Genomic DNA, 15,242 nt, shown 5'->3' with positions numbered 1-15,242 from the left:
TCACCACCCAATTATTAATAGCACACCCATTTCCTTTTTAGTTTACATAATTTATATGCTCGCCTTACTCCATTTGGTAAATCAGGTAAAGAAAATAAAATTCTTTAATAACCATTTTACTTTGGGGTAATATAACTGAATATTTTAATATCCTTCAGAAAATAGCACATACATTGTAACTTAGCATATTATTGCAATTAATTATTCAAATATTTTTAAACTATTTTTAATTTCAGCATTTTCAACAAATGGAATACGATGGCACAACTTCAGACTGACTGGAAGCTGAACCCTAGCTTCCACTCGGGAAATTATTTAACCTCGCTGTGACTCAGCATCCTCCTGTGTAAAAAAGAACAGCAATGCCAACCTCTAAAGACGGCTGCAACCATTAGATAAAGTACAGCCAGCCCCTGTATATACATGTTCTGCAACTTCAGATGTCTGGAGAAAAAAAAGTTGCATCCGTACTAAACATATACAAGCTTTTTTCCCTCGGCATTATTTCCTGAACTACATAGTATAGCAACTATTTACATAACCTTTATACTGTATTAGGTATTATAAGTAATCTAAAGTTTACAAGAAGATGTGACATGTTATATTCAAATATTGTACCTTTTTATGCAAAGCCCCTGATCACTCTCAGATTGGAGGTGGGGGGCAAGGTTTGCAATCAATTACCTGTAGATACCAGGGACAACTGTAGTCTGTGTGAAGGATCCAGTACTAGTTACTAGGATCCAGGCACTAGGTACACTCAAATATTAGCTACTATCACTGTTATCCACTGACATTTCTTTTGGAGAGGGAATTTGCAAATGTAATTCAACATTTATTTTGAGCACCTATGATATTACAGGTCCCTTGGTATGTAACACTGGAAAGCCACTGTCTTCTAACATGTTCCTAGTCTAACACTCACTCTCCAAATTAACAAATATATGACCTTACTGGATAGGTTTTTACTAATAGCTTTTCTAACATACACCACCGAAATACCAATCACTCAGTTGGAAAACCACTTCCATTAACCCAGTCAAAAACAGAACTGAGAAATCAGGAAGTCTCTGTATCTTCACTTGAGAATTGTAGCAGCTGCATGATCACTAAGGTCCCCCCAAAGCAATGCTGCCCTCAATGCTTTCACTGAGATCAGTCTAGGAAATACTAGAATAAAACTACAGATCACCTTTTAGCAGGTAACTGTCACATAGGTACAAAGTGCTCCAGAAAGCCTCTGGCCTAATTCTTCCCTCTCACCTCCTCATCTCACAAAACACAAAGCAGAAAATGTTGAAGCTTCCATTTCAAGTCTTTGGAGCCTTTCATGGATACAATTTTACATATGGAACACTGAGCTTCTCTTTAGACAGCCCCTTTCCTCTGCTATCATATGTTCTATATGGTTTTCACAGTGTTCTGGCTTCTCATCCACACTTCATCCTAACCAGCAGGACTGTAGGCCTGCACTCAACACAGGCGTGCTAGAGAACAGTATTTTCAAATGCAAATATTTGTTTCCCAGTGGAAGCTAAGGAAAAAATTAGCTATCTGCTAGTAAAACTCCTGTTCCATTATAATCAAATACCCACGGCTTTGTGTGACAAGATAGGCAAAGTAGCTACTCTTAGGTCAACTTTACCTAAAGCAAGGAGAAACCTATGCACTTGCAAAGAAATTGTAAGCCAAAGGTAAGGCCGATAGTCAGTCATCCCTAAGTAGAGATTATCATGACTCAGCTGACAAAAACAGACTCTAGAACTGTAATCAGATAAAAGCCACACAAATGGATCTGATGCATTTAATAGTACACATGATTGCTGAAATGATAGTAATTCAGCTGAATAATAAGCAGTTCACGTAAGTAACTGAAGTTGGTACTGTATGCACTGTTAGGCCAAAGTTTTTGTCTCTTTTCTAGCTTTATTGCTTCAACAGCTGCAGTCTTCATTATTGTCAGCAGTTGCCTTCGGCAGCATCTGCAGTTTAATTTCCTTCTCCAATGCACAGGCACGGGCAAAGTAAGGCAGGCCTGTCTGCCTCCTCAACGAAGGAGCTGCCTGTTCATCACTATCCCCAGTGCCTGGAGCGCCCCTCCCCATCTACACCTGTCAGAGCCTCCACGCGCCTAGTGCTCTCTGCTCTGAAATCTTAATATCCTGCTGGCTGAGGGCCAGAAGCAACCCAGGGGCAGGCAGCTGTCAGCAGCAATAGCAACATTCTGACACTGGGGGGCGCCAGTGGAGGGGGTGGAAAACAGGCCTCCCAGCACAGGCAGAGAGCTGCAGTCCATGCAGGATGGGGTGGAGTTAGGGAGAAGATCCTGGAGAGGAAGGGAAGTGCTACAGAAAGAGGACCCAGAAAGCAAGAACCTCCCCGAGGGGCCTGTGGCTGGCGGAGAGAGGCCAGGTCCCCCACGGGGGCCTTGTTCACCTCTTCTACACAAGGGTATCCTCTTCGGACTCCATTCAAGAAACTTTTCCAGGGTTTAAAAGACGGCAGCCTCTGACGCCATCTGCTGTGAACGAAGCCAGGGAGGCTCTATCCCTCTCCCCTGGACAGGAGTAAGCCAGCAGCCAGGGCAGCCTTTGCAGGTCACATGCTGAGATTTCCAGGGCATCTGAGGAGAGAGGAGCCACCGAGAATTCCCAGTCTTCACTCCCCACCAGGACTAAGCCTGATGATGGTTTCCAACGGGAAAAGCTCTCTCCTTCCCAAGTTAGAGATTTAAAAGCCGAAAAAATATACGGACATTTCCCATGTGCTTGGTCATGTTATGAACGTAATGACTGACCAAAGACTGAATCTCACTATTTTTTGAAGGTGTCCCTGGGGTTAGAAAAGAAAGAGCAGGAGGGGGCTGGCACTGTGGCATAGCAGGTAAAGCTGCCACCTGCAGTGCCAGCATCCCATATGGGCACTGGTTCAAGACCCAGCTGCTCCACTTCTGATCCAGCTCTTTGCTATGGCCTGGGAAAGCAGAAGATGGCCCAAGTCCTTGGGCCCCTGCACCCGCGTGGGAGACCCAGAAAAAGCTCCTGGCTCCTGGCTTTAGCCGTTGTGGCCAACTAAGGAGTGAACCAGCAGATGGAAGATCTCTGTCTCTCTCTCTTTCTCTCTCTCTCTCTCTGCCTCTCCTCCTCTCTGTGTAACTCTGACTTTCAAGTAAATAAATAAATCTTAAAAAAAAAAAAAAAAAAAGAAAAGAAAGAGCAGGAGATCCAAGTGCCCGAAAAGAGGGCCTCTGCCAATAGCCTGGAGGGTAAAGGTGAGCGGCATGAAACCAAGTCACCTGCAGCTCCCACTCAGACCCGGCCACCAGGGCTGTGTCGCAAACTACAGCAGCCCCCTCAGCCACGGGAAGAACCTCAGGACCCCCAGTGAATGCCTGGAGGCTCAGGCAGCACCAGCCCTGAATATTACACACTGTGTTTATCCCTGTGCACACATACCTATGATAAAGTTTAATTTATAAACCAGACACGGTAAGACATGAACAACCATAACCGATAATTAGCACAACATGCCGTCATAAAGGCTATTTAAAACTTAGGAACTGCTTATGTCTAGAATTTTCCATGTAATATTTTCACACTTCGGTTAACTGGAACCTGGACACTGCGGATGAGACCCCTCTGTGGCTGCTATGTGGAAGAACAACTTCGCTGCATGGTTGTTGACTGGTTGTTGACGCTGGGCGTTTACCCTAAACCCCCTACAGCTGACCTGGCAAGGTTCACAACAGTGCCTCTCCTGGGGGAAGCCGGACCCAGAAGGGCTGGGGTTCCTTAGGTATCTTGGGCCCAAACGATTGGCTTATGGTGCTGTGGTTTATAAAGTATTACATGACATGACTTAGGATATTATCTATTAAAATATAATTCTTCATACAATAAATATTGATACATAGGAATTACCCAGATTTATATTTTTCTTATATTTGAGGTATAATTTAAGGTACAGAGATGTTTTCTCTGTAAATCACTCACTTTCTAGCCTCCATCTGTTCCCATCTAAAGCCTAATTTTTGGATGCTTTGGCTTTTGTAAATGCTCTACCCCCAGCATTTCCAGTTATGCACAGCCCAAAACTGTGACGACAATGTGGGAGAAAGACCTCAATTTTCCCTAGAAATATCCCTTTAGATGAATTCACCTCAAAAATCAAAAAAGACTTTTCATGATACAAAGGCATGTTCCCCCTCCTTCACCCCACCGTGCACACCCTGAGAACAACTCTGAGGTTGAACAGTCATGGGAGCCATCCTGCCATCCTCACCGGCGGTCCCCTTTGAAGTCAACACCAGACACTGCCTGTTTCAAACGCTTTGCTAAAGCTTCCTGACTTCTAGAATTCTATGACCTCTACTTAACAGGTGATCTCTTACTTAACTACTCTTGAGTGACCACAACCTGAGCCTTCTAGCCGTGGAAGGTGCCTAGTCACACATCCTCAACACCAAGAGCAGTGTCTGGGTGAAGATGAATGAAAGAACAGGTAGAAATGACATGGCTAAGTTTCCTTCCTACCTACATTTTCCGTTCTTGGGGCTCCATCACGTGCTAAAATATGTCTTTAAGACATTTGTGCAAAACATGTCCCACATGACCCAAAACAGCAGCTCCATGTACTTCCCAAGTTCTGGTCTCCTAATCTTGGCCATAAGACCCAGTTCTTAACACTCATTTTCCTCCCTTGCTCTGGTTCTCCCTTGATTTACTCTGAATGACAAATATAGCCTCCAATTAACAGTCTTTGGTATCTGGTCCCAGCTTTGCCTTGTAATCCACCCAATGAACCCTTGGCCCACTCCTGGGAGCCTCATATCTTTCATTACATTCTTCCAAACTGCTTTTCTCCTCCCTGACTACTGATAAGCTGGCAACCTCCTCTGAAGTCATAATCCACAGCCCCTATGACTACATTTCCTGAATTCTGAAACGCTCATTCACGTTTTAGCATGCTGACCCAGGGACACACCCTACAACACGGGCATTTAATGTACTGCTTCTTTCCTGTTTCTAAACAGCCACTATAAAATTAAAGATGTCTGTCAAGAAAATAGAATCATATGCTCCTCTTGGCCCTTTCAAGGTGCATTCTGGAACCATTCCATTGTCAAGAACTTCCCATAGACTTTTCCTGCCTTTTCAATATCATCCCCTCCATCACCCATTTCTCATCTTAAGGAAATAGTACTCCTCCTTTCAAACTATGCCAAGTAAAAAGTGCTCACTCTTCTAGGTCTATAACCTTGCAGCCCGGCATAAAAGGAGGCATTCTGCACTATCAGACCCACACCTCTGAGTAACCATCTGCAGTACTCGTAAATTCACCTCCTTTGGCGCGCATGCCTTTCAGCCATACTGCCCTCCAATACCCAGCCCTGAGCCCCTCCAGGTGCCCATTCCTCCCTCTCCCTGCACTTCATCACCGTACACCCAGCTCTGCTTCCACACCCGGAAAACAGTCACTGGGACCTGACTGCTTTCAACCTTAACATGGCACCCTCTCTTTAAAGCCTCAGTCCTCCCATGGACCTCCCACTCTCCCTTCCCACAGAACCCCCTCCTCCCATTAACTTTAGAGACCTGAATTCCCATCTGCTATCTCCCATTTTTGCAGTCGATCAGGCTTCCTAACAAAGTGGCTTGCTAATTCTGCAGCTGTGGTAGTTAAGAATGCCGCTTACTGGCCCCACTGCCCAAGCTCCTGTGTCAGCAGATATCCTTTGGTCATGTCCACAGCCACCATCTTATATCTGGGTACACATCAACTGCCTGGATGGCCCGCTGTTGGCTCTGCCTCCCAAAGGAAAAAGCTAGCACCCAGCCTCCTAAGTCCTCTACCAGGCAGAAGCAGCCACTTGGCTAGACAAATGGCAGGAGATCTGATGTGGTAGCCACCTACACGAGGACAGTAAAAGGAGTGGCAGAAGCTTCTGCTGTTAGAGAAACAGGTAGGGCACTTCTGGTCTCCAACCTGAGCACCACTGGGGAAGCTGGGAGCTCTGCCAAGCACCAGGGAAAGCTGCTGCACTAAGTGGTCTGGGTGCTGCTCTGGCTGCTCAGCCTCTGCCCAGCCAGGCTTTCTGTGGACTCCCTAACACCTTCTCACGGACTCCTTTTCATCTCCAACCAGGTAATGTGTCTACACCTAGAACCTTAATTACTGCTATAATTCTGAGGCTTGGCTTAAAGATCTGCATTTTAAAAATTTGTATTATCTGTATTTCCTTGAAAGACAGAGAGAACAAAAGACAGATCTTTCATCGGCTTGTTCACTCCCCAAATGCCTGAAACAGCCAGATTGGGTCCAGCAAAAGTCAGGAGCCCAGACTCAACTGGAGTCTCCCACACGGGTGGCAGGGACCAAACCAACTTGAGCCATCACCTGCTGCCTTCCAGGGTGTGCATTAGCGGGACGCTGGAATCAGAAGCAGAACCAGTGCCTGAACCCAGGACTTGAATCTAAGCACTCTGACATGGGTTGTGGGTATCTCAAGCAGCGTCTTAACCACTGTGCTGACACCTTGCCAGAGTTTGCGTTTTTGCCAAGCCTCCCAGCTCATGCTGATACAGGCCAGGCCCCCTCCCTCCTTGACCTGCCAGACCTCGGCTGCCAATCCCCATCTGGGGGCAACAGTTTTCCATGCTCAGGTTTTCCACCTAACAAATCTAGTAAGTAACACTGTGGACCAGAGAAGCACAGAGATTATTCCCGTCACTCGGGAGACCATATATAACACATCACCTCAAACATAATGAGCTTCTGACCAAAAGAAGTGCCACTGACCCAAGGGGTGCTCTCTGGCCTAATCTGTTAATCTTCTAATCCATGACTAGCTGACCCAACTTTCCATTGCCTATACAACTTGACAAACATTTTCTCTTCCATTCCAGGCTGCAATGTGGCCTTCTATATTATCAGAAGCATGGATGCAACAGGAAGGCACCTTTCAACTTGAACCACCTCATCTCCAAATGCCTGCAGTGTGGCCTCAGGAGATGGGATGGTCCTACTACCTTCCAACCACAGCGCACTTCTGCTTCCTTCCAAGGGCTCCCCTTGGGCTGCTCTCCGTTAGATTTCCCACATCCTTTCCCTTGGCAGCTCCTTCCCACAATGCCTAAAACAAGACCATCCCTTCATACAGGGCCCTCCCCTTGGGGCCAGCGTCGTGGTTTAGCAGGTAAAGCTGACACCTTTGACACTGGCATCCCATATGGGCATTGATTTATGTCCTGGCTGCTCCACTTCCAATCCAGCTCCCTGCTAATGGCCTGGGAAAAGCACCAGAAGATAGCCCAAATGTTTGGGACCCTCCACCCATGTGGGAGACCCTAATGAAGCTGCTGGCCAGCAGATGGATCATCTCTCGTCTCTCCCTCTCTCTAATTCTGCCCTTCAGATAAATTTTTTAGAAAAAGAAAAAGAAACAAAGAAAAGAATAAAATCCTTCCCTTAGCCCACCTCCCCTATGGGGCCCTCCTCCCATTCTCCTTCCCTTTCCAAGCCAATTTTTTGTTTCTAAACTGATTATTACACACTTCTGACTCATTTCTCAACACAGCACACTTTGCTTCTTACCCTGTTACCGACTTGGTGCTTATTGTAATCCCTGTTAATTTTCCGTGTGCCACATTCAATGGCTTTTTCACAGTTCCTCTTTCCACCTGCTCTCACTGAAGTATGTGACAAGACAGACCAACCTCTCCTCGGGACAGTCTCTCATCACTGACCCCAGAGACCCCTCCTCTGACTTCTCTTCATCCCTGGTGGTTTCTCCTTCTTGCACCAACTGCTGCTCAGCTCTGTAAAGGTCAACCCCAGTTGACGAGAGATCCAGGCTTAGCCTTCCTTCTTCCGGTCCCACTTCCTCCTATCTCCAGTCTAGATCTCTTACGCAACTCAGGCGACCCAAGTGAACTCTCCTGAATTTCAAACAAAACATGTCCACACTGGACTCATTCACTTCCCCATTCTCCAAAGATGATGTTTACCCTGTGCTGCTTGTTCCAGCTCACAGTCAGCAAGTCAGAAAGCCAGGAATTCTCTCGGACCCCTTGGTTGGGCCCCACGTCCGGCCAAGGACACCCCGTAACTTCTTTCCTGTGTCTTCCTCTTCAGGGTCACAGCCTGGATGCACGCCCTCGTTGCTTCCACTCAACTGCTGCAGTGAGCGCCTCATTGATCTCCGTGATGCTCCCATTTCCCCATTCTCATCCATTTCTCTGTTTCATCTGACTCATCTTTGAGTACAATGCTAAACCATCATGTATCTGCCTAAAACCTTCTCCAATGGTCCCCCACCGCCAAAGTGGTATGTTTATTTGCTTTTCACTTACCTTTTTTGTGCACTTAGACTTGGAAAGTCACGCACTCTCACCTGACAGAAATAGAGTTTGTGAATCAACCCTCTGCATACAAGCTCAGGGACGCCGCTCCCTCTGAGGTCCACCTCACGCATGCTTGGGCACTTATGGAGCACACGTGGCCCTTAGAGTCCTCAGTGCTTTACAGAGGGCTCAGCACCTGTCCAGTTTCATCTCTGCACGCCCCACTCACATACCCACTCTGCCTGGAGCACACCACTCACCACTGCAGGAACTCACAGAGCTACATTTCTGCAACAGAATGCCATTCCTTCCCAGCTACCCACTCAACTATCCTGCAAGAGCCATTCCAGTGCCCTTCTCTCTGACGGCTATGTCTCCATGACCTCCTCACAGCACACTGCCTTACTCAAAGGGCTCCACCTGCTCCTAGGCACACTAGCTCCTAGTCAGCCTAGCTTCTCCTCTGCCTGCCTCTATGGAGGCTGTTCAACTGCTGCTCCCCTTTTCAGGATAAATATATGCATGACGGCTTGCTGCATTAAACGTTATTTGAGCTTCTCTGAAGTTTGTTTGCTTATCTGGTCCCCCTTTGCTGATTTTCATTTGAATTATTTAAATTCATCTCAAAAAGTCCTTGCTGCTTTTGTGATATTCATAAGGCTAGAAACTATTAGGGTTTTTTAACCATAAAGAAAGCTATTCCAAACAGAAAGAATGCCTGGAAGTCACTGCAAATGTATTCTATTTGAATAAGAATTGCAAGATAGGAAAACTTAAGGGAAGCTGATCTTCATTTTAATGCAGAGTGCATTTCTTCCTCATCCATTAAAATCCAAATCCCAGCACTCATGCTAAGCACTTATTATTCTTTAGCTTTAACGTGAAACTTCCATTTTACTTGGTTAGCTCAGAGTCTTATATAAATTCAATAAAGCTGAAAGTGGATTTGCCCTCTGGAGAGTCTATAAATACCAACAATAACAAATAAGTATTCACTCACACTCTTCATATAAATAATACACATTAAAATAGATTTCATAGTGTAATTGGCCACCATTGAACATGAAACACTGCTGTAATCCATAAAGAGCATTTTATCTGAATTCAATTTGAAAAGTTAAAACTTTATAGAAATCCAGTGCCAGTATTTCCATTGTGACACGAGGTAAGAAATCAAAAAGAACTTACTGTTGGATAATCAAACATACCAATTTTAAATGAATTTCACTTTTGGTTATTAGAGGAAGATTAAATGTCATGCATACTCAAAAAGTTTTCACCCAAATAGATGGCATTCTTATACAGATAACTGCTAATTACTGGGGAAGGTATCATAATTAAATTATTTTGTGTGATATTATAACAATATTTTATACTTAGCTATTTATATTTATTGTTAGGTATTTATTATTATGCTGTTTTTTCTATCAATGGGAAATATACTATTAATTTTAAAAAATTAAGGCAGCAAGCTAAGTATAAAACTTTTAAACTTCTTACATTTCTCCTAAATTTTCAGTCCCTTGATCATTGTAAAGTCCAACTCCATCATTCAAAGTAGTAAGGAGAAGGAAAGGTAGAATCAAACTAAAATCTATCAAGTTTCAAGCACGGTGCTTGAACAAAACTCTGAAGGTGATGCTGTCCCAGATCCTAATATTCTTTTCCCTTTTATTTATTTTAAGGACAGAAAGAGAAAGACAAAGATAGTTCTCATCTGCTGGTTCACTCCTCAAATGTAATGGCCTGGACTCAGCCAGGGCCAAAACTGGGATTCCAGAATACAACCTGTGTCTGCCATACTGGTGTCAGGAACCCAATTCCTATAGCTGGCACCACTGCCTCCCAAGATCTACATCTGCAGGAAGTTAGAACCTGGAGCTAGAGCTAAGAATCACCTCAGTACTCTGATGTGGGACACGCACACCTCACCTGGTCGGCTACACCCTGCCCTCCAGATTTTACAAGTAGGCAAACTAAGGTTCCCCGGTGTAGCGGTTACAGAAACGACTCCCCTAGACAGCTTTTGCAGGGCCTACAAGACAGAAACCTCATGATGCTGGCAGAACCCATGGCCCCCTCCTAGAGTTATCTGTATGTGGCCCTTGCCTTAGCCAGTACTAACTAGGTGCTGGACCCCACACTGGCAGCCCCTGAGGGAGACTGCCGTAAAGTCAGCTGACCAGCCTAGTGTGGTCCTCATTGGAAAAGCGTGCAGGACTCTAAGGGAAGCAGAAGGAAGAAGTAGCACCACGACCCCTGGCAGAAAGGCCGCGCACAGCAGCCACGCCACCATCTCTCACAGCCCTCAACGGAAAGACTTGCGAGAGCTTTGTCACTGGGGGAGAGGAAGCCAGCGCCAGGGCCTGGCAGGCAGAGGCTTTTAAACAGAGTTTAATCAGTACCCATAAAGCGCTAATTAAGAAAACAGCAGCTAAAGAACAGAAAGATTTCCTAAAACTATAAACCCCTGCATATGCAAATTATGAAGATGAAATTATTGTAATCAATATCTCAACACAACATTACCCAGCGGTTTCTCTATTGCAGAGAGAAAAACATTCATTTTTAGGAAAACAGTCTGCAACAGAGTTATGGCAAATGTGAAGCCACAAAAAACCCTGAGCTGCTTTCTCCACGACAGGGCAGCACACAGCAGGATCAGAAGCATCTGAGAACTTGTTTATTAAACATCAGCACACAGGCCTCAGGTTAGATCGATAAAACCAAAGCCTTAAGAGTTGGACACCCCCTCAAATAATACAAATTCCCCAAACAATCCTAATGTGCTCCCACGGATGAAATCACTGCTCTACACGGCAGGGTCTCAAAGCCTGGCCTGGAATGGTCAGCATCGCCTCCACTCTTGCTGGAAGTGAAAAGCCTGTGGGGCAGGGCTGTGGCACAGCAGGTTAAGCCACTGCCTATGACGCAAGCACCACACATGACTTCTGTTTGAGTTCTGGCTGCTCCACTTCCAATCTAGCTCCATGCTAATGTGCTTGGGAAAGCGGCAGATGATGGTCCAAGTCCTTTGGTCCCTGCCACCCACATGGAAGACAAGGATAGAGTTCCAGGCTGCTGGTTTGCAGCCATTTGGGGGAGTGAACCAGCGGATGGAAGATCTAGCTTTCTATCTCTAACTCTACATTTCAAATAAATAAATAAGCCTTTTTTTTTAAAAAAAAAAAAAAGTCCTTTATATTTTTAAAATTTATGTATTTGAAAGGCAGAGTGACTGAGAAGGGGCTAGAGGAAGAGGGAAGGGGTGAGAAGAAGGGGGGAAGGGAGTGGGGGAGAGGGGGAGAGAGAGTGAGGGAGGGAGGGAGAGAAAGAGAAAGAAAGAAAGAAAGAAAGAAAGAAAGAGGGCCGGCGCCGCGGCTCACTAGGCTAATCCTCCACCTTGCGGCGCCGGCACACTGGGTTCTAGTCCCAGTCGGGGCGCCGGATTCTGTCCCGGTTGCCCCTCTTCCAGGCCAGCTCTCTGCTGTGGCCAGGGAGTGCAGTGGAGGATGGCCCAGGTGCTTGGGCCCTGCACCCCATGGGAGACCAGGATAAGTACCTGGCTCCTGCCATCGGATCAGCGCGGTGCACTGGCCGCAGTGCGCTGGCCGTGGCGGCCATTGGAGGGTGAACCAATGGCAAAAGGAAGACCTTTCTCTCTGTCTCTCTCTCTCACTGTCCACTCTGCCTGTCAAAAAAATAAAAAAATAAATTAAAAAAAAAAAGAAAGAAAGAAAGAAAGAGGTTCTCTCATCCATTGGTTTACTCCCCAAATGCCAGAGTTGGGTTAGGCCAAAGTCAGGAGCCAGGAACTCCATCCAGGTCTCCCATGTGGGTGGCAGAGACCCAGGGCCTTGAGCCATCATCTGCAGCTTCCTAGGATGCACATTAGCAGGAGGCTGAATTGGAAACAGAGGCAAGACTCCAACTCCAGCAATCAGAGAGGGGAGGGGCAGGGCATCACGAGACGTGACTTACCCCGCTCTGCCACAGCACCCACCCCACCTGCACTGACGGGATCTGAAAGCGGGTGGGGAACCAGCACTCCGTCCCACAAGACCATTCCGGTGATTCTGACACACTCTCAGGTTTGAACACCGCATCTGAGAGATGGCATTAAAAGGCTAACCTGTTATTATTATTATAGAGTATGTATCCACAAAACCTGGAGAAAAAAATCCTACAAAAATGACAGGAAAAGCTAATATACACAAGAAAGATGAAAAAATGCACACTTAGATATTAAGGACGTTCGTTAGAATAAAGAGATTAATGAACAATTCAAAAAGGTGATCGTTTGAATCTTTATATAAAAACGAACACAGAGGGGCAGGCACCGTGGCACAGTGGGTTGAGTTTCTGCCTACAGTGTTGGCATCCCCTGTGAACGCTGGTTCGAGTCCTGGCTGCTCCATTTCTGATCCAGCTCTCTGCCATTGCCTGGGAAAACAGTGGAAGATGGCCCAAGTGCTTGGGCCCCTACACCCATATGGGAGATCAGGAAGCAGCTCCTGGCTTCTGGCTTCAGATCAACCCAGCTCTGGCCATTGTGACCATTTCGGGGGGAAATCTCTCCCCTTATCTGTAACTCTACCTCTCAAATAAATAAACAAAACTTTAAAAAAATAAAATAAAAAACGAACAAAGAGGGGTCTAACAGTTCAGACACCACTTTGGATGCCCCAATATCCCACAGCGGAGTACCTGAGATGGAGTTCTGGCTCTGCCAATTTGTTTCCTGCTAATGTGTAAGCTAGGAAGCAACAGGTGATGGCTCAGCAGCTGGGTCCCTGCCACCCACATAGGTGACCTGGTTTCAGTTCCTGGCTTCAGGCTGGCCCAGTCCCAGCTATTGTGGGCATTTGGGAAATAAACCAGCATATGGGAGCTCTTGTCATCTCTCTGTGTTCCTTTAAATAAATATTTTTTGAAAATCAAGATACAAATATATGTACAAAGTATGCTTAAAATCACAGGGTAGGGACAGGAGAAACATACAAAGAAAAAATTGTTAAGAGAATAGCCATAGTAGCTTTTTGAGTATTAGGAGTATTTTTTTAAATAATGATAATGTATCATTTTCATAATTTTGAAATAATATATGTTTAAAGTATAATATCTTGTTCACAACCACATATTACACACTGAAGTTGATAACAAAAGAGTAGGGGCCAGGACTGTGGCATAGTAGGTTAAGACTCCACCTGTGGTGCTAGCATCCCATATGGGCACCGGTTCATGTCACAGCTGCTCCATTTCCAATCCAGCTCCCTGCTAATGCACCCAGGAAAGCAGCAAAATATGGCTCAAGTACTTAGGTTCCTACCACCCATGTAAGAGACCCAGATGGAGTTCCAGCTCCATGGCTACAGCCTAGCCCAACCTTGGCTATTGCAGCCATTTGAGGAGTGAACCAGTGAATGAAAGATCTCGATCTCTCGATCTCAATCTCAATCTCTCTCTCTCTCCCCCTAAGTCTGCCTTTCAAATAAATGAATAAATGAATCATTTTTTAAAACTAACACAAGAATAAAACTATTAGAAGGAAATAAAGGCATCTGAATGGCCTTGGGTAAACAAAGCTTTAAGATTAAAAAAGGCAAAAACCTTAGCGATTGATACACTTGATAACATCCTCATTTTTAACTTCTGTAAGATATGACTTCCCAAAGAAAATGAAAGACAAGCCTGAGACTGCTAAAAGAACACACAGCAGACACAGTGTCATTGCTGGAACACAATCAATGCAAACCTACAAATCAAGACAATCACCCCGGGGCCGGCGCTATGGCATAGCCAGTAAAGCCACGGCCTGCAGTGCCGGCATCCCATATGAGCGCTGGTTCGAGTCCCAGCTGCCCCATTTTCAATCCAGCTCTCTGCTATGGCCTGGGAAAGCAGTGGAAGATGGCCCAAGTCCTTGGACCCCTACACCCACATGAGAGACCCAGAAGAAGCTCCTGGCTTTGGATCAGCGCAGCTCCAGCTGTTGCAGTCATCTGGGGAGTGAACTAGCAGATGGAAGACCTCTCTTTCTCTACCTCTCCTTCTCTCTCTGTGTAACTCTTTCAAATAAATAAATAAATATTTAATTTAAAAAAAACGCCCAATAGCCAGTAATAAATCGATAAAGCCCATGACTGAGCTAGCAACAGGAGAGAAAATCCAAAACCACAACCACATGAAAAGTAACTCAAACCCACTAGTAATTTCCTACAAATGAGACAAAACAAATGAGATATCATTTTTAATCTATAAGCTTGGTAAAAATTTAAAAATCCATCAACATCAAAGTAGTATGTTCATGCTCTGTTGCTGAAGATACAAAAAAATCAAGGAAACAGAATAATGAAAAGAGATAGTACATTTATACAGAAACATACTATACAATAGTTTAAAGAAATAAATTAGATTTCTAACAACATGAGTAGTTATCAAAAAATTAAGTAAAGTTATAGAATTAAATGCCATTTTTATAGAACCACTTCCATAAATTCTTAAAATCATTGAAACACACTTTCTGTACATCTAGTCATCTATGTAAAAGAATTGATAAATAACCTGTAAGAATACACACCAAAGTCGCAACAGAAGTAAGGTTACTTCTGGGGAAGAAAGTGGGAGGTAGCACTGGGGGTGGTAGTCAAAACCAGACTTCTGTCATATGCCAATACATTCAAAAAGAGATAATACAATTACTCTCTTAATAATCATTTTAAAGGCATTTGGAAAAAAGCAAACCAAAATACCAGTTTCTAAATCTGAATGGCAGAATTATGAATATTTGTTGCTCTTCTGTGTTTTTCTTCAGCTTTTCAATCATTCCCCTCCAAAAAGTACTTTTCTAAAATTAAACAAAGCCCATTATACACTGCATACTAGGAACACTCGCACCCA

At 44.9% G+C, this 15,242-nt stretch overlaps 1 protein-coding gene across 5 annotated transcripts in view; it reads right to left on the bottom strand.

Moving 5' to 3' along the window:
- B4GALT6 (beta-1,4-galactosyltransferase 6) overlaps positions 1 to 15,242 on the bottom strand; it is a 73,280-nt gene that overhangs the window by 23,743 nt on the left and 34,295 nt on the right. The window lies entirely within an intron of this gene.

Source organism: Oryctolagus cuniculus, chromosome 10, assembly GCF_051225735.1.
Source record: "Oryctolagus cuniculus isolate XC-2025 breed Fujian yellow rabbit chromosome 10, ASM5122573v1, whole genome shotgun sequence".
Lineage (NCBI taxonomy): Eukaryota > Metazoa > Chordata > Mammalia > Lagomorpha > Leporidae > Oryctolagus > Oryctolagus cuniculus.
The sequence above is the reverse complement of the archived record's forward strand: the minus strand, read 5'-3'. Positions and strand labels throughout refer to the sequence as shown.